This window comes from Triturus cristatus, chromosome 12 (genome assembly GCF_964204655.1).
Source record: "Triturus cristatus chromosome 12, aTriCri1.1, whole genome shotgun sequence".
Classification (NCBI taxonomy): domain Eukaryota; kingdom Metazoa; phylum Chordata; class Amphibia; order Caudata; family Salamandridae; genus Triturus; species Triturus cristatus.
The window spans coordinates 37679967-37701635 of NC_140595.1; the positions used below are offsets into that span (position 1 = coordinate 37679967).

Genomic DNA, 21669 nt, shown 5'->3' on the forward strand with positions numbered 1-21669 from the left:
CCCCTGCGGTAGTAGTGGAAATGCCGGTAGCCATCTCCTTGGCAACACCAGAGAGGTACAGTGGGGATCCTAACACGGTGCAGGTATTCCTCACACAAGTGGCGCTACATTTATCGTGCAAACCAAAGGCGTTCCCCACGAGTCAGGCTCGTGTGGCTTTCCTTATATCCTATTTGGCTGGAAACGCGGCACAATGGGCCGTACCTCTGGTGAGCAGGGACGACCCCCTCTTATGTGATTGGGGTGCTTTTCGCGAGGAATTCCTGAAGGTATTCGACAGAAGGGCTGACTCGTACACGGCGGACCGTGAAATGCTTGAGTTGAGACAGGGATCCAACGACCTGGTGCAGTATCTCAACGCGTTCCGAAGGCTGGTTGCGGAAACCAAGTGGCCTGTTGCTAAACAGACGGCGCTCTTCCATCAAGGGCTGTGCGATGAGCTCAAGGACGCCGTGGCTCATATTGACCCTCAACCCAAGACATGTGAGGGCCTTATCAACCTGGTATTACGGCTGGAACATAGGCTAAGTGAAAGAAAGGGGGATCATGGGAGAAAAGGAAAATCCCTTCCATCCTATGTGATGGTGGGAAGTCCTGAAACTTCCACCGCATCCAAGGGAGAACCCATGGACATCAGCGCAATACGAGCGAGCCTCACAGCCACGGAGAAAGAGTCACGCCGTAAACAAGGATTGTGCCTATATTGTGGCAAAAAAGGCCACTACGTACGTGAATGCCCTGCCAAACCGAAGACGTCACGTTATCGGGCCAACCGGTCGGTAACAGCCGTGGTGGACATACCGGCGGAAAACTAGAGGACTCCAAGACCAGAGAAGGGGCATCTCGGAGTCACTCATCCATCCCTTCACTTTCCAACTCGGTCACTAAGGGACAACGACACCTGTTTATCACGGTGCACGTGGGAGTGCATGACCAGTGGATACCCGTTGTGGCCATGGTGGATTCAGGGGCCACTGGCATGTTTATGGACCACAACGAGGCATGCAGGCTAGGGCTAGTGCTTCTTCCCAAAGCAGTACCCGAAGACGTCTATGCGGTAGACGGAAGGCGATTGGTGACGGGGCCCATCGGACAGCACACGGGGGTCCTTCCGATGAGATATGGGAGGAACCATTTGGAACAAATCGATTTTAACATCATCCGAGCGCCCCAATATGGCGTCATATTGGGATTGCCGTGGCTACAGAAACACAACCCCTTTGTGGATTGGCCAACACATCGCATCGAAATGACGTCACCGTATTGCATCCTGCATTGTGGAATAAGAACGGAATCCCTTGACGCAGATGAGAGCGGGAGTCAGACGGTGGCTACAGCGGCAGAAAAAGATGTGGCTCTCCCCCAGGCTTATCACAGTTTTGAGGATGTATTTGATGAGGTGAAGGCGGAAGTGCTACCACCACATAGACAGTTTGACTGCCAGATCGACCTGGTGCCAGGGGCCAGCGTTCCCAGCGGCAGGCTGTATGCCCTGACGGAGCCTGAAAACGTGCATCTCCGGGGGTACCTGGATAAACTCCTCAAGCTAGGATTCATCCGCCCGTCCAAGTCTCCGGCCGCCTCGCCACTCTTCTTCATCCCGAAGGCTAATGGGGAGCTGAGAGCCTGTGTGGACTTTAGGGCATTGAATGCGATAACCATAAAAAATCGGTACCCCTTGCCTCTCATCAGTGTACTTCTGGAACAGGTCAAGAAAGCTCGTATCTACACCAAGTTGGATTTGAAAGGGGCATACCATCTGGTGCGCATGAGGGACGGAGACGAGTGGAAGACCGCCTTTAAGACCAGGTTCGGCCTTTTTGAGTACCTCGTCATGCCGTTCGGTCTGTGCAACGCCCCGGCAGCCTTTCAGTACTTTTTGAATGAGGTATTCAGAGAGGAGTTGGATATCTACGTGGTCGTATATATCGACGACATCCTCATCTATTCGTCCAGTGTGGAGGAGCACGTACACCACGTCAAAGCTGTGCTCCAAAAGCTGAGGGAAAACATGCTGTTTTGTAAACTCAGCAAGTGTGACTTCCACGTCACATCCGTGGAATTCCTCGGAGTGATGCTGAGTCCAGAGGGACAGGAGATGGCAGAACGAAAGATCAAGGCGGTGAAAGAATGGCCGGTGCCCCAAAGCGTGAAGGACGTCCAAAGTTTCATTGGCTTCGCCAACTTTTACAGGCGGTTTATAGATGGATTTTCAGGAGTGGTGGCCCCAATCACACAGCTACTGAGGAAGTCCAAGGAGTTTGTCTGGTCCCCTGAAGCGAACAAAGCCTTTGAGGCCCTGAAAAGCGCCTTTGGTAAGGCGCCGGTGTTGGCTCACCCCGATCCGGATCTCCCCTACGTGGTGGAAGCGGACGCGTCGGATGTGGCGCTGGGGGCTATCTTGTCCCAACGCAACCACGACACAGGGGTGCTTCATCCCGTTGCGTACATGTCCCGCAAACTCAACGACGCCGAACGCAACTACCATATTGCGGAGAAGGAGCTTCTCGCAATCAAGGACGCCTTCACCGAATGGAGGCATTGGTTGATGGGGGCAAGACATGTGGTATCGGTGTACACGGACCATCGGAACCTACAGTTCATGACGGCCACTAGACACCTTTCTCCCAGGCAGCTGCGGTGGATGATCTTCTTTGCGGGGTTCAACTTCCGCATCACATATCGGCCGGGGACGGAAAACCGGAAGGCGGACGCCCTGTCCCGTCAATCTGCAGTTAAGGAACCATTGCCTGCAACCGAGCGTTCCATCATTTCCCCGAGGATGGTATTGGGGGTTATCCAACCGGATACTTTCCTGAGGGGAATAAAGAGAGGGATCAGGTCATTCGCATGGCGGAGGTGGCTCCTCAGTCACAGAGAATGGCAGCTGAAGGACGGGATACCCCTGAAGGGCAGGTGCCTATTGATACCCACGCCTAGGCTAAGGAAACAAGCATTCATCTGGTGCCATGACTCTCCATGCGCAGGTCATTTGGGCTTTGAAAAAACGGTGGCTAGCATGGGACGGCATTTCTGGTGGCCAACCATGAGAGTGGATGTCAGGAGGTGGGGACAGGAGTGTCCTACGTGTGCTACCATGAAGGCCGACCATGGCCGAACCCAAGGGCTCTTACATCCACTTCCGACCCCGGATAGACCATGGGATAGCATATCACTGGACTTCGTGGTGGGCCTACCGGTAGACCAGGGGATGACGGCAATACTGGTGGTGGTGGATTACTTGACGAAAATGGGGCACTTCATCCCCTGCAAGAGAGTCCCTACGGCCGGGGAATTGGCGTCACTACTCCTAAAGAATGTGGTACGACTGCATGGATTACCTGGGGTGATCGTGTCGGACCGGGGGTCGCAGTTTACTGCGCAATTCTGGAAGACTTGGTGCACTGCGCTGCATGTTAAGACCGCCCTGTCCACCAGCTACCACCCTCAAACGGACGGCCAAACCGAGCGCCTGAACCAAACGCTCAAACAGTATCTGCGATGTTTTGTGGACCAGGGCAGGGAAGAATGGGTCGACTTGCTATGGGTTGCAGAGATAGCCTATAACAACGCCACTCACAGCTCCACACAGTCATCTCCGTTCTATAGCAACTATGGCCAACATCCCAGGTTCTTGCCATTTCTACATCCGTTCAGAGAGGACAGGATTCCCGCCACAGCGGACAGGGTGGCACACATAAAAGACACGTTGATGCGCTCAAGGGCTGTCCTAATAGAGGCCAAGAGAAGATACAAGGCTGCGGCAGATAGGAAGAGAAGGCCCGGGCCACTGTACCGCACTGGAGACTACGTCTGGATATCCACAAGAAACATGAGGTTTCGAAAGAACAGTGTGTTCCATCCCAAGTACATGGGCCCCTATCGAATTACCAAGTGTATGGGTCCCGTGAACGTGAAGGTGTGCTTGCCCCAGTCATTGCGGATACACCCTGTCTTTCATGTATCATTGCTCAAACCAGCACCCTCCAAGCCGTCTGGGACACCTAGGCCGGTATGCGTGGAGTCGGAGGTGGAGTATGAAGTGTCGGGCATACGGGCATCCAAATGGCGCAGGGGGAAGCTGTGGTACCTGGTTGCGTGGAAAGGCTATGGCCCGGAGGAGCATTCATGGGAACCGGCTGAAGGGGTTCATGCTCCGCGCTTGGTCTCCTTGTTCCATCGGCGTTTTCCTGCCAGCGCTGGACCCGTGGGGAGCCGCTGAGAGGGAGGATGTACTGTCAAGAATTCCTGTCATACAAGGGAAACACGCCCTTATGTAAACAGGAGAGCTGTTACATAACTCAAGGGAAACACGCCCTTATGTAAACAGGAGAGCTGTTACATAACTCAAGGGAAACACGCCCTTATGTAAACAGGAGAGCTGTTACATAACTCAAGGGAAACACGCCCTTATGTAAACAGGAGAGCTGTTACATAACTCAAGGAAAACACGCCCTATAAAGGGAGGAACCGGGAGGTACAAGGCTGTCGGATATTGTGTTTACACCGACGTACCTGCTTCGTGAAGAGCAGTGTTCCGGAGTGGTGCTCCAGTAAGGCAAGAACGGAGGTAGGTCGAGTCGTTACTCCCTGGGCCGTGTCTTGCCCCATCGTCACCTGTGAAGGACCCGGAAGCTCTACCGGTCAACCATTGAGCTTCGCTTTTTGACTCGGCTGAGTCCAAGCGCAGTGGCGCTTTTGCTGGTTGGAGTCGTAACTCCCAGCCCGACCAGAGACACAGGGACTGCCAGCTGTAACGCACACCAGGAGGTGTTTGCCGCGTTACAGACTCGGAAGTCCACAGGATCGATCGAGCGGCTGCTCTCGGTTCAGTCTTCTTGCTTGTGATTGGGGTATCGGTGACGCATCACCAGGAGGTGACTCCGCGTCCCGGTGCAGTCTGAGGAAGAGGTTGAGCGGCTGCTCCCTTCAGGTAGAGACCCCGGCTGGGTGTTTCCCTGACTCCTCGATTCTCCCCAACACTCTTCGTGCCCCTCACAGCCTACCGATTGGCATTGTCGGCCATTTCATTTCTGCCCTCTGTTGGCATACGCCGGGATCGGCGTATATGCAGAGGACGGTTAGGACCATCCGTGCTGTGGGCTGGTAACGTACGTAGCCTGGAGGATTCCAGTGACTATAACCTTTGTTTGTTCTTTGTATTTTATTTGCCTTCATTAAAAGAACTAACCCTTCACAAGTGGTTGCGTCCTCATTGTCGTGTCTGTTAAACGATCCTGAGACGTTCAGGGCGTTACACGACCAGCCGCCTGAAACTGAACTCGGACAAGACGGAGGTCCTCATCCTGGGCACCACACCCTCCGCCTGGGACGACTCCTGGTGGCCTCCTGCCCTGGGCACCGCACCCAAACCGACAGACCATGCACGAAACCTGGGCTTCATCCTGGACTCCTCCCTCTCCATGACCAGGCAAGTCAACAACGTCTCCTCGGCTTGCTTCAACATCCTACGCATGCTACGGAAGATCTTCTGGTGGATCCCCACCGAGACCAGGAAGACCGTCACCCAGGCCCTCGTCACCAGCCGACTGGACTACGGCAACGCCCTCTACGCTGGTACCACCGCCAAGCTCCAGAAGAGACTCCAGCGGATCCAGAACGCCTCAGCCAGACTCATCCTCGACATCCCACGAACCAGCCACATCTCCGGACATCTGAGAGACCTTCACTGGCTCCCCGTCAACAAAAGAATCACCTTCCGCCTCCTCACCCACGCACACAAGGCCCTACACGACCAAGGCCCGAGCTACCTCAACAGCCGAGTCAACTTCTACGCTCCCAAACGCCACCTCCGATCAGCCAACGACGCCCTCGCCGCCGTCCCCCGCATCCGAAGAGCGACTACAGGATGAAGGTCCTTCTCCCACCTGGCCGCCAAGACCTGGAACTCCCTCCCGACCGACCTGCGCCTGACCCAAGACCACCTCTCCTTCAGGAAGAAGCTGAAGACCTGGCTGTTCGAGCAGTAGCGGCACCCCCCCCCCCCCTTCCCCCCAGCGCCTTGAGACCCTACGGGTATGTAGCGCGCTTTATAAGTGTCACTGATTGATTGATTGATTCATGATAGCCTGGGACAAAGTGAGGAAATCGATACAAGGAACATTAAATGAACATTTGTGGATGGAGTTAGCCCAACACCCGTCCTCGGCAGCAGCCAAGTTCCTACGGGAAAGCCTGAAGAACACTGGATTAGAGGAGCTCTGGGACACCCCAGCAAACCACACAACCTTCAAAAAACTGGTCAAAAAATCGATCAAACAGCTATCATGGGTTCAAGACAAGGCAGCCCTTTCCAAAAGAACGCATGGCTGGATGATCCTAAATTCGTATTCAAAGAAGACACCACAGTACTATTTTGGCGAGGGATATTCTAAATCCACCAAAATGTGTTTTTTAAAGTACAGGCTGGGCCTGCTCCCCTGCATTCAAAATCTTCCAGTATGGATCAAAACAAAAGCTGATCCGCTTTGTCGACTATGTGGTTTGGGGCAAGAGGATATGCTGCACTTGATCTGCTCTTGTGAGAAACTACGTGACGAACGAAAACACTTGTTGAAACACCACTTCAATCAGCAAGGGATCCGCACACGTAGAAAGGCAGTTCTTGTTTGCTTTTCTTCCCACGATCCTCGCATGAATTGCAGCTTTGTAAAATTTATGAAGGCAGTGGAAAAAAAGATGCCAAAAATTAATCCATAACGGTCCCTGTATCATCGACTTAACACTGCTTGCCGACTGACATTGTTGACCATACGAACTCATGAGGAAACCGAGAAAGAAGAAACAACCCTACTAACATGAAGCGCGCAATTTTACTCTGTTTTTATATAGAACTGTATTTTTGTATTTTTATTATACCTGTTCTTAATCAACTTTGCACAGCAATGGTTTTAAGTAACTATGCCAATAAAATTACTTACTTACTTACTTACCATCCCGACGACGGGGAATGATTCAGGCATGTGAATCTATGAAAGATACCCTAATACTGGATAATGTAAAAAGTTTGCTGCCGGCCTGCCGGACCTCTGTTGGGGGGACTCCATGTCCCAGACTGCTCGGTCCTATGGAGGAGGGGCTAGGACACTGCAGCATTTCCGCTCTCGCCACGGCGCTGCAAAGTGCCAAGGATAGTCCAGCGGCGCGAGGCGTATGTGGGCCCGGCCCGTCCGCAGCCGGATGGGCCGGGCCACCCGTCTAACACTGCTCTCCTGGGGTGAGTGTCATCCTTCATTGGCTCACAGGCGGGACCCTTGACTTGGAACATTTCTTGCTGTGAGAACGCTGTGTGATCAGGAGCTGGAGAGGGCAGACTACATTGTCTCTCAGCATCTGTGTGTTCCAAGCAGTCGGGTTGGTCCTCCTGCCTGCTCTTTGGACCTGGTCCGTTTTAAAGGCATTAGATTCCCAGCAGGCGCGCAACACCCATTGGACTCTTAGGGCTTCAGCCCCCCCCCCCCCCCCCCCCGTCGCGTGTGGCAGCCCGGGATGAGACAGCCTCGCGGCGCACACACAGCCGAACCCGAGCACTTCACAGGTCTTTAAAAGACCATTTGCATGTTAATGAGGCCTCGCTGTTGTTTCACTCCTTCTACGAGCCCCTGCAGCTCCATTCTGCCTATGGCTTAAAAAGATTCAGCCCCCCCGAAATGTTTTCTTTGACCCCCCCCCTTCCCCCCTCCCCCCCAAATTTGGCTCTAGTTGCGCCTCTGATTCCCAGGCTATCCTGTCTTCTTCCCCCAAAACAACCTCCGTAGACAGGGCGCAGGGCGCTGCAGAGGGCTCCGGGGTCATCTCCACCGAAATCGAATTGTGTGAGAGGAGACAGTCCCAGGGATGAGGAGCACTGACCGCCACAACATCTCGCGCTAGTCCAGCCTTCGCCTTTGGTCCTTCTAATGCGGCCACCACAGTCTCCCCTCACGAACTGGTTGGGGGCCAAGTACATTACCTAAGCTCGCCGTCTCCTGGGGTGTGCCTTAAGGCATGCTCCCAGACCTTTGTGGTTGCTAAGCGGCCCAGGTAGTTGACCCAGAATAAATCTACAGTAACTGACACTCCAGCTGCCCCCCCCCCCCCCACACACACACACAGTACGTCCTATCCTGGAGCACCCCATTTCCATTAATTGTATGCAGGGGCCTGCATCAGCGGCGTAGCTAGCCCTTAGACTGCCTGGGGCGGTCCCTGCATTTGCCACCCCGCAGCAGCCGCACTGAGGATCGGGGGGAGATGCTGGTGGCGTTCTCGGCTTCTTGCTTCCCTTGATGGCTGCATTAAAGAGCAGGACAGATTGCCGCCCCGAAATGGCAGGTAAGGGCTGGGGGGAGGCCGCCGCCCCCAAAACCCGTGCCACCCGGGGCGGACCCCACCTTTGCTACGCCACTGGCCTGCATCCAAACCACTGCAGATTGTGCAATTAAGGGAGGGGTGCATTGCTAGAATCAAAGATTTAGTAATTGCGGAACTCTCCCTAATTCTTGCTCGTGTGACAACTATCATAACAGAGGCTTCAGAAGAACAATTAACTACAGATCTCAGCAGCTCAAGCGCCTAGTTTCACCCTCGAGGCTGGACATGGGCGCACAGCAAACCAGTCTGTGGCATTGGCACCTTTGGGAACTGCTTTGCCCCACAGTGTGACATGGACCGGCCCCCATGCAGACTCAACCACTGCACACGCTAACCGGCGTAGACCCGCACCCACCAAGGGCCAACGGGAAACTATAGAGGGGTCCAAAGAGCCTCCAGGGCAGCGTGGCGGGAAGCTTGTGCCCTTGCTTAATGGCCACGCACCGTGCCAGAGCCCTCCTGGGATGGACCCACCACCTGCATCCTGTCCTTCTGCGGCAATCCAGTCAGATGTCCCACAATTGCAAGAGGGTCCGAGAGAAGGGCTCGAAGAGCTTACCCACAAACCCTGGAACTGGACTGTTCACAGTAGCGGCTGCTACGGGGGAGTAGTGGTGGGTGGGTGAGTGGGAGGGGAGGTTAAAAAAGAAAAGGAACAAAAAAATGTTTTTTCACTTACCTGCCAGCCGCATCCTCTCCTGCGTCCTCTTCAGTCGACGGAGGCAGAAAGCACAAAGTAAACAGGCACTAGACGCACCCCACGCGGGTAATGCCGTTCAAGCAGGATGTTTGTGCGGGGAGGGAGGGGAGCCCTTCGGAGATCCGCACATGACAAAGTGAAGCGGGCTCAAACAGCCACTTGGGATCGAGGTTAGTGGAAATTCGGAATTTTGTAAAGTCTGATCCTGTCAAAATTCAAGGAGGGGACCAAGATTTAAACTTCACACTCAGGGCGGTACAGTTGGTAATCTTCACACTGATTAGCTAGTGAATTTAGCCGAGTTAGCACAATACCTAGATTTACTTGCAGGGGTGCTCCAAGGCTTCAAGGCACTAAGGTACCTGATGTAGAAAACCTTCTAATGGTCGCAAACCCTCCGATTTACTAACGTCATATAATTTGTGAACGTTAAAAAGCATTTTTTTGTATTTAATATACACATTTACCAATTATGATTTTTTTGTAACAAATCTGTAAAGGGGTTTCTAAATGGATTACAAATCGCTATTTGTAAAGCATGTCATGTGGCCGTCCCTTCCTGCAATTCGTGACCGGATATATGAGTGGTTTGTGACTCATAAATCTGGTTGCAAAATTGTTGTCCTATCACCGACTTTCAATTTGCGGTGGTAACTGATTCGCAAAGGAGAAGAGGTTCCCTCTGGACTGGTCTGTGAATGTTCAAAAAAATATTTCAGCGTGCGTATGCAGTAATCCGCGACACCACTGCGAACTCTCCGTAAAACTTTTTTTACACAAAAGAAAACTATTTTTTAAAAACACAGTCCCATTTCCTTTAAGAAAAAAAGAGCTGCATTACAATCTCTGTGATTGTGACCAATTGCAGGGTGTTGCAAACTGCAATCTGATGCATGAATATTAATTAAACAGGTAATTCTGTAATTTCCTGCGAGTCAGTATTTTGGGAGCTCATCTAGGTCTGCATTGGTCAGTTCACAAAATAAGAGTGCTTTCCCAAAGCCGTTATGCAGTTTGTTTCCACTTTTGGTGAATGTAATCTTTTTTGTCTGGCCTGACCTTGCTAAACTTATAGTTTTCAGGTTGCCAGTCACATCATCAGTGTGCTAAGGCACCGAGAAGCTAGGATCTGCCTTGGAGGTGGCTATCAAACACTCATGGTTCTGTTGGGAGCCAGTTGCATACGTGACCAGTTCACACTTTAAAATCTCTACCTCCTGTATGGCTTTTATGAAACTGATGCAGTCGCAACTCATAGCTTTCCACTGACCTCCAGTGCCCACGTGGGTACCAAAATCAGCCCTGGCAAAAACCTTGAAACCAACTCTGCACACCAGGATTATATAAGACAGAGAGCATGTATACCTTCCAAGGTTCCCAGGTCCACGCATGATGTGCTGCTCCAGTCCAGGTTGTTTCTCCTGTTATATTCTGGGACTAGTAGTCTTGTTTTATAATAGAATAAATAAAGACTACATGTATGTCCTGGTGAAACCTTTATCTGATTAATGCAAGCGAGCGCAAACACTATCCGCCCCGGAGCCTGGCTAATGCCTTTGTACATGAGACCAGTAGGTCTGTGCCATATACTTTTTGCAGGTCATCCTTTCCCCATTGCCTTTGTATATTATGTGGTTGTCCTTCTATTGATTATTATATATATAATTATATATATATATATATATACATATATACATACATACACACACACACATATATATATATATATATATATATATATATATATATATATATATATATATATATATATATATATATATATATATATATATATATATATATTCACTGAAAAAACCATAGGTTTCACACATGTTATAGTTAGCGGAAATTTTACTGATAAAAAACCAATGAAATTCCCCCGTTATAGTTAGTGCAGGAAACTATAACTCACGCGACCGCAATCCTCTGCTGATGCTAATACTGTATTTAGACACTTATTTGCCCATGTCTTCTTCCATAAATTTTTAGCTATACATATATTACAAATATTTTTTTTTCATAAAGACACATATGTCATCAGCAGAAGATTGCGGTCGCGTGAGTTATAGTTTCCTGCACTAACTATAACGGGGGAATTTCATTGGTTTTTTATCAGTAAAATTTCCGCTAACTATAACATGTGTGAAACCTATGGTTTTTTCAGTGAATTTGCAAGGTTTTTTAAATGCTAATTCCTAACTATAACGTGTGTGAAACCTATGGTTTTTTCAGTGAATTTGTACGTTTTTTTAAATGCTAAGTTACTTTACGCCATTCGTGGCGTGCGCGCCCACTTAACGCAGTTCGTTCCGTGCGCGCACCGTGCGTACACAGTGAGTACACGGTGCGCTTCGCGCACCGCGCGCCCACTTTACGCAGTTAGTGCCGTGCACGCACGGTGGGCACGCGGTGCGCTACGCGCACCGCGTGCCCACGTTACGCTAGATGGGCCATGTACGCAGGATGCGCTTCGCGCACCGTGCGCACATGGAGGACATATTATGCGCTTCCTTGTGATAGGTAATCTGTTGAAATTTTTTTGGGAAATGCTGTGCTCTTATATGCCATGCACAAATGGTGGCCTTCGGCCACCATTTGCACACGGGGTGGAGAGAGTGTGGATTTTTTTTTTTTAAATTTTTTTACCGTACGCGTACGGTAAGCGTACGGTAAGCGTAATCGGCGAAATTTTCGAAAAATAAAAAATTCCCGTTTTTTGCCTTGGGGGATCTTTGAAGACTCAACTAACATGGTTATGTGCATGGGCGCTGTCTAAACAGCCCCTTTATATGTTTTTGGCATTTGTTTATCAGCTCCCCCCTCAGAGTGCGAGAGAGAAAATGGCGGCCGCCGCTTCCTGGTTTCGACCGATTCGAATGTTTACTAAGATCTAAGGGCCAATCAGAATCGCGCTCGCGCACGCCACCGTACGCGTACGGTAAGCGCACCGTAAGCGGGCTCAGATATATATATTGATTTAAAGGCTATTTTCTCAGAATCTACTGAACAGATTTACACCAAACCTACAAAAGGCACTTCCTTGACCTGAGGACTACCTCTCTGCCAAATTTCAAGTAATTCTGTTCAGCCGTTCGGGCTGTAGCTGTGTCTAAAGGTCCTATGGAAAAATGCATGGGAAAAATGCGTTTTGGGACCCCCCTTTTATCTCAGCCCCCGCTTGATGAATCCCCCCGAGACTTTCAGGGTAGGAGCGGAGAGTAGCGCCCCACCTATTTTGAAAAATTCGCAAGGATTCGTCGACCGGCGCAAAAGTTATTCAAAATAGAATGTTGCGGATTTCCTATGGAAACGTGGTCCTAACTATAACTACCTACTGGCGACCGCCAGTAGGTAATATATATATTTTCAGTCAGCTCAGCTAACACACTAGATAAACCACTATCTAATTAACTCTATAAAAACATTTATCAATATCTCAACATCTCTATAACAGTCTGTATTAATGATTCGCTCGGTTATGCAAGTGCCTTCATAAGTCTCTGACTGGGTCTGTCACTGCATATACAAGTCTATGAGTGGATATCAGAGTAGACTCATGAGTCTTTCAATAAATGTGTCACTGGCTGCCTAAGTCTCTGAGTGCATCTCTCTATCACTGAATGTATGAGTGGAAGTATAAGTCTCTTAGTGGCTCTTTCAGTCAGTACGTAATTGACAGACTGGATCTGTGACTGAGCCAATCAATGTCTCAGAGGGTGTGTGAGTGGAATTATAAGTATCTCAGTTGGTCTGCGAGTCAATGCATGAATGTCGGAGTGACAGTCTGTGTGTGTGTCTGAGGGAGTCTGAATGGATGCATGAGTGTCTAAATAAGTCTGTGAGTGGGTGTATGAGTCTGCGTATGTGAATGGGTACATGAGCCTGTGACTGGATCTATGAGTTGGTGCATAAGTGTCTGAGTGGGTCTGTCTATCAGTGAAGGTCTCAGTGGAACCAAAAGTCTCACACTGGGTCTGTAAGTGGGTGTATGAGTGTCTGAGTGGGTCTGTACATGTGTGCATCACACTCTTAGTGACTCTGAAAGTGCATGCATGAGTACCTGCATGGGTAGGACAGTGGGTACATCAATATCTGAGTGGGTATGTAACTGGATATATGTGTGTGAATGGGTATGTGAATGTGTGTATAAGTTTCTGAGTCACATGTGAGTCGGTACATGTGTGCGACAGTCACGGGTTAGTGTGTACTAATATATGTGTTATATATTTTCACCAATAGTCGCGAAGACTATGACATCGTGATAGTTGCGATGTCCCTGCGACGGTACATGGGGGCCGCGCTGACGGTTGCGGCATCATCGCAAATATCGCGTGTGATTAAAAAAAATCAGTTTTGAACACACAACTTGTGTCACTAACACCCCCATTTCTCAAACATTGGGGCAGAGTACTTCTACTCTGACCCCTTCTATTCCGGTATTAGCGAACCGCGAATGGCCAATGCGGTATGTACAAGTGCTTTGCATAACCTTTCATCGATAAATGCACTATGTATACGATGTTACACATTGACTTCGTGGGTTCCATCTTGGAGCGGGGGCCATCTTATGGTTGCCCTCACATAGGCTACACATTACGAACAAGTACGGGCCTTTAGAACACATGTGCCTTCCTTTGACTTCTCTGTGACCTGTGCAGCTTGGCTCCGCTGCCCCAGGTCAGTCCGGTCCCACGAGCTCCCCGTCCTACGGCCACCTGTGATTAGCATCAGGGTTTGACACACCATAAAGCCTCTTCATGAACACAAGCCTCCGGCTAATCTCTTTCACACCTGACTCTTCCTGCTTTATGGCTTGTTTTACAAACAGGAGATGCCCGTGTTTATTGGGGCCTGTTGATATCTGATGTGGGATCTGAGCCTCGCTGGGTAAATAATTGTGGGCTGGCTTAACTGGAATGTGGGATGGTCATCATGACTCTGCCTTTTCGTTTGTAATGGATACATGTGAATGACCATATCGTAAAACGAGGAATGTGTGCCTGAAGCATGATATTTTGTATTTAAGGAGAAGCCCGTTTCTGTAAGTTTAAGCAGTCTCCTGAGAACATACATTGTGTTGTACTTCTCGGATACCTGTAATTGGTCTGCAGCCAATAAACAAGATCTTTGACTTCACCTAGAAGACTCTGTGTTTCTGTGGGTCTGAAACAGGAAGAACTCGAAGTCTTAGGGTGTGTTCCCCTGCACCGCTGGGTTCTAAAAACCCAGTACTTCAATTGCCTTTGTATATTATGTGGTTGTCCTTCTATTGATTATTATATATATATATATATATATATATATATATATATATATATACACATATATACATACACACACACACACACATATATATGTATATATTTTCAGTCAGCTCAGCTAACTATAACTGCTGAATTTCTCTGGTTTTGTATGAGTGAAATGTCAGCCTAACTAGAATATCCCTGTAACCTTCGTTTTTATCAGTGAATTTCAAAGGTTTTTTAATTTGATTCCCCAACTATAACGTCCCTGTAACCTTTAGTTTTTTCTGTGAATTTCTAAGGTTTTTTTAAATGCTCATTCCTAACTATAATGTCCATGTAACACTTGTTTTTTTCAGTTAATTTCTAAGGTTTCAAAAAAAAATCTATTTCCTAATTGTGTAACTTCCATTTTTTTTAAAGTGAACCTCTAAGATTTTCATTTATTCTTTCTATAATTGTATATTGTATAATATAGACCACTCATTTTTTGATTTGGTATGTGTTTATCAGAAAGTATATTATTTTACACACTAGAGGTTTCTTACAGTATTCTCTAAATTCATGTTTTTCCAGACAGTTTCAATAAAACCCATCTCCTATTTTCTGTTTTTGCGGTGACTCCGGAGATCGCGATGGCATCGGTAATCACGATGCCAGCGGACACGCCATGAAAATGCAAAGCAAAAAGCAGGACTTCAATAGCCACAACCACATAAAAAATGTATAACTATCTTACTAATTCTAACCAACACACTAGATAAACCACTATCTAATTAACTCTATAAAAACATTTATCAATATCTCAACATCTCTATACTGTATTAATGATTCGCTCGGTTATGCAAGTGCCTTCATAAGTCTCTGACTGGGTCTGTCACTGCATATACAAGTCTATGAGTGGATATCAGAGTAGACTCATGAGTCTTTCAATAAATGTGTCACTGGCTGCCTAAGTCTCTGAGTGCATCTCTCTATCACTGAATGTATGAGTGGAAGTATAAGTCTCTTAGTGGCTCTTTCAGTCAGTACGTAATTGACAGACTGGATCTGTGACTGAGCCAATCAATGTCTCAGAGGGTGTGTGAGTGGAATTATAAGTATCTCAGTTGGTCTGCGAGTCAATGCATGAATGTCGGAGTGACAGTCTGTGTGTGTGTCTGAGGGAGTCTGAATGGATGCATGAGTGTCTAAATAAGTCTGTGAGTGGGTGTATGAGTCTGCGTATGTGAATGGGTACATGAGCCTGTGACTGGATCTATGAGTTGGTGCATAAGTGTCTGAGTGGGTCTGTCTATCAGTGAAGGTCTCAGTGGAACCAAAAGTCTCACACTGGGTCTGTAAGTGGGTGTATGAGTGTCTGAGTGGGTCTGTACATGTGTGCATCACACTCTTGGTGACTCTGAAAGTGCATGTATGAGTACCTGCATGGGTAGGACAGTGGGTACATCAATATCTGAGTGGGTATGTGACTGGATATATGTGTGTGAATGGGTATGTGAATGTGTGTATAAGTTTCTGAGTCACATGTGAGTCGGTACATGTGTGCGACAGTCACGGGTTAGTGTGTACTAATATATGTGTTATATATTTTCACCAATAGTCGCGAAGACTATGACATCGTGATAGTTGCGATGTCCCTGCGACGGTACATGGGGGCCGCGCTGACGGTTGCGGCATCATCGCAAATATCGCGTGTGATTAAAAAAAATCAGTTTTGGACACACAACTTGTGTCACTAACACCCCCATTTCTCAAATATTGGGGCAGAGTACTTCTACTCTGACCCCTTCTTTAGGTTAGCTTTTTCAGAAATGTTAAGCCCCAGAAACTATTCTCGATCAACAAAATGGCGGCTGCAACTTTCTGTTCGGGTTCCGTCCAGCCAATCAGAGCATTCCCGTTGGCACGGGCATTCACAATTCATCACGAAACCCCAGGAAAATATCCGCAACCAGAGATAAATACTTGTTGGCTTAAATTTCTCGAAAACTACTGAACAGATTCACACCAAATAGACCAAAGATATTTCCTTGAACCAACATCTACCTCCCTGCCAAATATGGTGTAGGTGCGTTCAGAGGTTCAGGCTGTAGGTGTGGCTAAAGGTTCCTATGGGAATTAACATTACAAATGCACCCTTATTTCGCGATCCCAAATTCTCGGTCCCCACTGCACGGATCCCCCCCAAACTTTCCATGACAACCAGAACCTACCTTGACACATTTTTCTGGGAAATTTCATGAAGATTGGTCAAACTCCGCCAAAGTTAGAGCCAAGTCAAAAAATGCTTTTCCTATGGAAACTAGGTCCTACTTGCGACCGGCAGTAGATAATAATATAAACATATTCTGAAATAAGGCACTGTTTTATGACTTAAAGATTTTATGAAGGCCTTGTACTTGATGTTATGGTACATATCTCCTAACCTTTTCCCTCAACGAAGTCTGGTGACCCATGAGATAATGTTCATTTGTAGCCATCTCTAAGAACCCTAACTCAGCACAGAAGGGTGGCATTTATATTTCATTCCTCTGGGAAAAAAACAGTGCATTTATTTACAAAGGTGACTTAAGGCGTACATACTATTTAACAGTGACGCTTTCAACTCTTGTCCATTTTTTTTATACAATGGCAGTAAAAAATATTAGAACATTGGAATGTTGGAAGCTCCATTGAAAACAATGGAGTAGCTCGGGCTTATAATAGCTGGTAGAAGCCCGGAGCTCCAACATTCCAATGTTTCTTTGTTCACAGCTCTGGCTGTGAACAAAAGCTTTGAGGAGCCTGAGGGGATTTCAATCCCCTCGCGCTTCCTGAAGCCTTTGTTTAATTTGTTAGAACATTCTGCCCTTTAGTGGCAGAAGGTTCTAATAGCCTTATAGCCCTTCGCAGCAGGGCTATACCAGCTATTAAAGTCCCACTGCCTTGTTAAAGTCCCTCGCCTTCGGCCTTTAACGCTGCAGCGGGCCTTTAATAGCCAGTATAGCCCACTACGGCAGGCCATAAGGCTATATTAAATCTTGTTCATTTTCTTAAAACAATTTGGGTTTTAGTTTGGATGATTTTAGGGCATATTTCCTTATGTGAAAGAGAATATTCAGATTGTATTTAATTATAACAATGCCAACGCCCTATGATATTCCTTTAATTAAATTATTAATAGGCTAGGGTATGTTATAGTGTTTAGACAGAATATCTGAACCAAAATTATTGTGGGACAACATATTCTGTTAAGAATATGAAGGACAAAAATATTGTGAAGGTATGTGTCCATAGCCAAGTATAGTTTTACTATATAACTCCACATATATGTACCTTGAAAATGTATATATATCTTCAAGATGCGTAGATGTGAAGTTAAGAATAGTAAATATATACTTACCTAGCTGTGCATACCTTCTCTATATTATGGTGCTCGATATTTATAACATGATGTTCTGCCCACACTATATTTGTGGCTCAGAATCAGATATTCTCTTAGTGATCCTTACGGTATTGCAAAATAAAATGTAATTAAGCTAGTATGAGAAGACATCCTTCCCACCCCAGGATATGTTAATTGAATTGTATTGTCTTGGATTACGGTTATGGAACACTACAGTAAATAAAAATGTGATTACCTTAATAAATGTAATTACAATTATGACAGTTAAACGTAAATTACTATTACGGTCATTTTTGTTTCGGCGAGATTTGTGAAGGTAAAAAAGGGTAAGAATTGGAGCCAGGGTCTAACAATATATTATAAAGCACTTACATAAATTGTATATCAAGATAATACATATTATCAAAGGTCAGGGTTAGAGTCACTTTTAAAAGGGTAAGACAACAATATTTAATTGGATTTAAATTTAATAAAATGAGTCTTTCAAAAGTTAAAGCAGGGGCGACCAGTAAATAGCAGGAACAAGGAAATGGTATTGAGGTAAAGGTTAAGCTAATATAATAATTACTTTGATGAGGAAACAACTGACTATGAAAAAACAACGAGGGGACGGCAGGAGAGAAAAGGACAGACAATGAAGTTCATGGCATCCCACTGAAGGGCAAGACTTGTCAGCCAAGCTGTGGTTTTGATCTCAAGACAATAACTTTTTCCCAGTTCTTGAGAGACTGCCTAGTTGATGGCTGCACTTTATCTGGGTACATATGTGTTACTGTACCCATGGGATGAAGTCTACCAAGAACCCAAGTGAGATCTTGAAGTATCTCTTAAATGGACCTTTGCCATTGTCCACAATGTCTGGTACGTTTTGAGAATCTATTAGTCGTGCCATTTTGGAGGTACAACATCAGCCACAGTTGGACAGGGAATCATTTCTGGAATATTCTGTTTCTCTATAGAAGCCATATTTCTCAAAAGGTTAAGAAAGACTTGAAACAGTTGACAATGGCCCATGTGGAAAGAAGTTCCTATTGGAGGAGAGAAAAGAAGCAATAGATTTAAAAAAAGAAAAATCATATGCAATAAATATAATACTAGAGACAAGTATTTTTAGCACAACTCTCGTTCGAAATCCATAGAGTGGGACTGAAAGCAGAGGCTTTAATGTACTTTATTGGGGCAGAAGGACACACCCAATCAGCCAACAGGAAAACCACAAGACTCAAATAAGCCCGGGAGGCTGATTCATGTTGTGAATGGCGATGCCATTGGCTGAAGGATTCAGAGTTAAAGTGGCCAATGGCTGAATGAAGGTTATCCAAAGCCTGTTAAAGTAAGTATATAATATAGTCTGCTCCCCATAAATGGTGCAAGTGCCATACCCAGCAAACCTATCAAGCACTGGCAAGGCACTAAGTTAGTTTTTAAACGAGACAGAGCATGGAAACCCAGGCATGCGCATTTGTGTATGCATGTCTTGTCATGTTAAAGTCAGACCTAATGATTTTCCCTATGCTTAGGAGTTTTATGCCTATGGGCCTGATTACGAGTTTGGCGGTGCAGGAGCGTGGAGACACGCTACCGCCCGCTCCCGCACTGCCAAACTCAACCACCGCCCGTCCGCCAGATTACAAGTTTCCTCATAGTCTGGCAAGCGATCCTTTGGCTTCTCACTTCGGTGCCTTTCAAAAAGAGACTGCAATTGTTAGGTCAAAGCCGGTTCCTGCATGGCATGGACGGCGAAGTCCATGCCATGCAATAAAGGGGAGTGCATGCACACAGGAGGGCACAACATGTACTCCCCAGAATGCATTCCATGGTCCTGAGACACCAGGGGGCCCTGTAGGGCCCCCTTACTTTCCTCACTGCCACCCTTTCCAATGCGGTCTCACCGCCGTGGTTAGGGTCACAGTGAGGAAACACGCAAAGTTATTTTCGACTTAGGAAAGCAAAATGTTCATCATCTGGAGCAAAATAGAGCTGCAAAAATACTTAAAAAGTAGAAAACTACACTTCTGCCAAAAGTATGTAGATCTGCTCTGTGGCGGCTCACTAAAAATGGGGGTAGTGGGGTGGGGGATTAAAAAAATGTTTTAAACATGAACTTACCTTGTCCGCTGTGCGGCTGCACGCCTCTCCAGCAGCCGCACGCCTCTCCTTTGTCTGCTGGAAGCACCGTAAGCACTCAGGCTTTCAGGCTCTCCCAGCCAATCACGACGCTGCAGGAGCAGCATTGTGATTGGTCTGAGCGTCCTGTTTGGACGCTCAGGCAGTGCCTGGGTAGGCTGGGCATGTTCTCCACTGGGCTGTGCAACACAGCCCAATGGATAACATGCCAAGTGAAAAGTAGAAAAGCGGTTGCACTCACGAGTAGAGAAAATGTAGTTTCTGGTAATCCTTGTAAAAAATCTCTGGTGCTGGTGAGTACCACCTCCTAATCGTTGAGGTGTGGTCGATAAAGGTCAAATTGCGTCTCAGTGAAAGACGTCCTCACTATAGCACTCACAATGTGGGTGACCCGCTTTTGAAGAAGGTACAGGCGGTGTAATTTGATTGTAACTTGTTTAATTCATATAACTTTTCGTGCGTGTGATACTGCTCATACTTTCAAAAAATGGTTCAAACGAAAGGTTCACAAATGCGTGTTCATTCTTTAGGCCAAGATTTTTTCAGATGTCCCCGATGCATTTCGGGACTCGCCCTTCTACAAAAGAAATAAAGGAGGACAATAGGCAAAGGTCCAGGATGCCAGGCTATAATGGCTAGTGTAGGTTATAGTTAACGCGTGGTGAGTATCGTTTCTATGAAAAATACAGATAGTGCTCGTGTTAAAGACGTGCAAACAAGGAACACATGTTCTCATCAAAAAAATTGCGGTGTGAATATATAGTGGTGAAGAAGTAGACGTGTTAACGGGAAAATAAATGAAACCGATACAATATAATTTCAAAGTTACGGGACCATGTGAGGAAAGGTGCTCACAATTATAACTAAGTGCACGGAATTTAGAGAAGTAACTTGTTACCAATAGATAGGGGGCTCTGAGCCATTCACCAGAACTGTCTGCCCGTCAAGTACTACGGGGACATGCAGTAGCCTGGATATCAACAGTGCAGCAAGTCCAGTGGCGCCGAGGACCAGGGATGCCAGGATCCCTCAGTGCCCCAATTGTGCCTATCACTCATTTTCTTAGCTTGCTTTATTGCCCAGAGCACCTTTGATACATCACTGTGAACAATCTGCCCTACCAAGGTTCCCAAGTCCATGTGTGGTGTGCTGCTCCAGTCTAGGTTTTAAGGTCTCGCCTAGGCAGCGCGCATGCAGTGCTCTAGGAGGGCCTTTAGCCATCGGTCTGCTAATTTTCAACCACATACTCGTGCTTGTGGCGGTATTCACCTTGCGGGAACGAGCAGCGGCGCGCCACAAGCACAGTGCTTGAAAATGAGCAGACTGCTCTCCCAACCCGCGAGCACCACTCACGGGCTCACCTCCTGCTCCCCCTCTCTCTCACGCGTGGACCACTCACAGGCTGTGTATTTTCAGCAAGCGCGGTGTATTTTTACTGCTCCTTTATTTTGCATCGGTCATTTCTATGAGAATACATTTTTATTATTGGCCTTGTATAACACAATGGCCCAAGTCTCGGCAAATATTGGCAGAGCAATGCTTCAACCCCATAAATGTGTGAGTTGCTGTACAGTGTAGAAAGCAGGGTAAAATAAATTAATTTCAGTTTGTAAGCCAGTGTGGATGTCTTGTAAAGAGCTCATTTTTCTGCTTTTGTAAACGCTCCTATGTCAGCTTTTGAGCAGCAACTTTTTTACATCCAGCATGTACAAGTAAACACGAGGAAATGGCGAGCCCCATGTAGCTTGGTGTTTCAAAAGGGGAACCTTTAATGTGAGGCGCTCGATCTGCTGTCCCCAAAGCCGAGTCACCATGCACACGAGGTAGCTTGTTTGGAA

At 47.2% G+C, this 21669-nt stretch overlaps 1 protein-coding gene across 5 annotated transcripts in view; it reads right to left on the reverse strand.

Annotated features, from left to right (window-relative positions):
• Window positions 1-21669, reverse strand: part of LOC146772341 (beta-1,4-galactosyltransferase 1-like) — a 298282-nt gene that overhangs the window by 234473 nt on the left and 42140 nt on the right. The gene's annotated exons all lie outside the window — the stretch shown is intronic.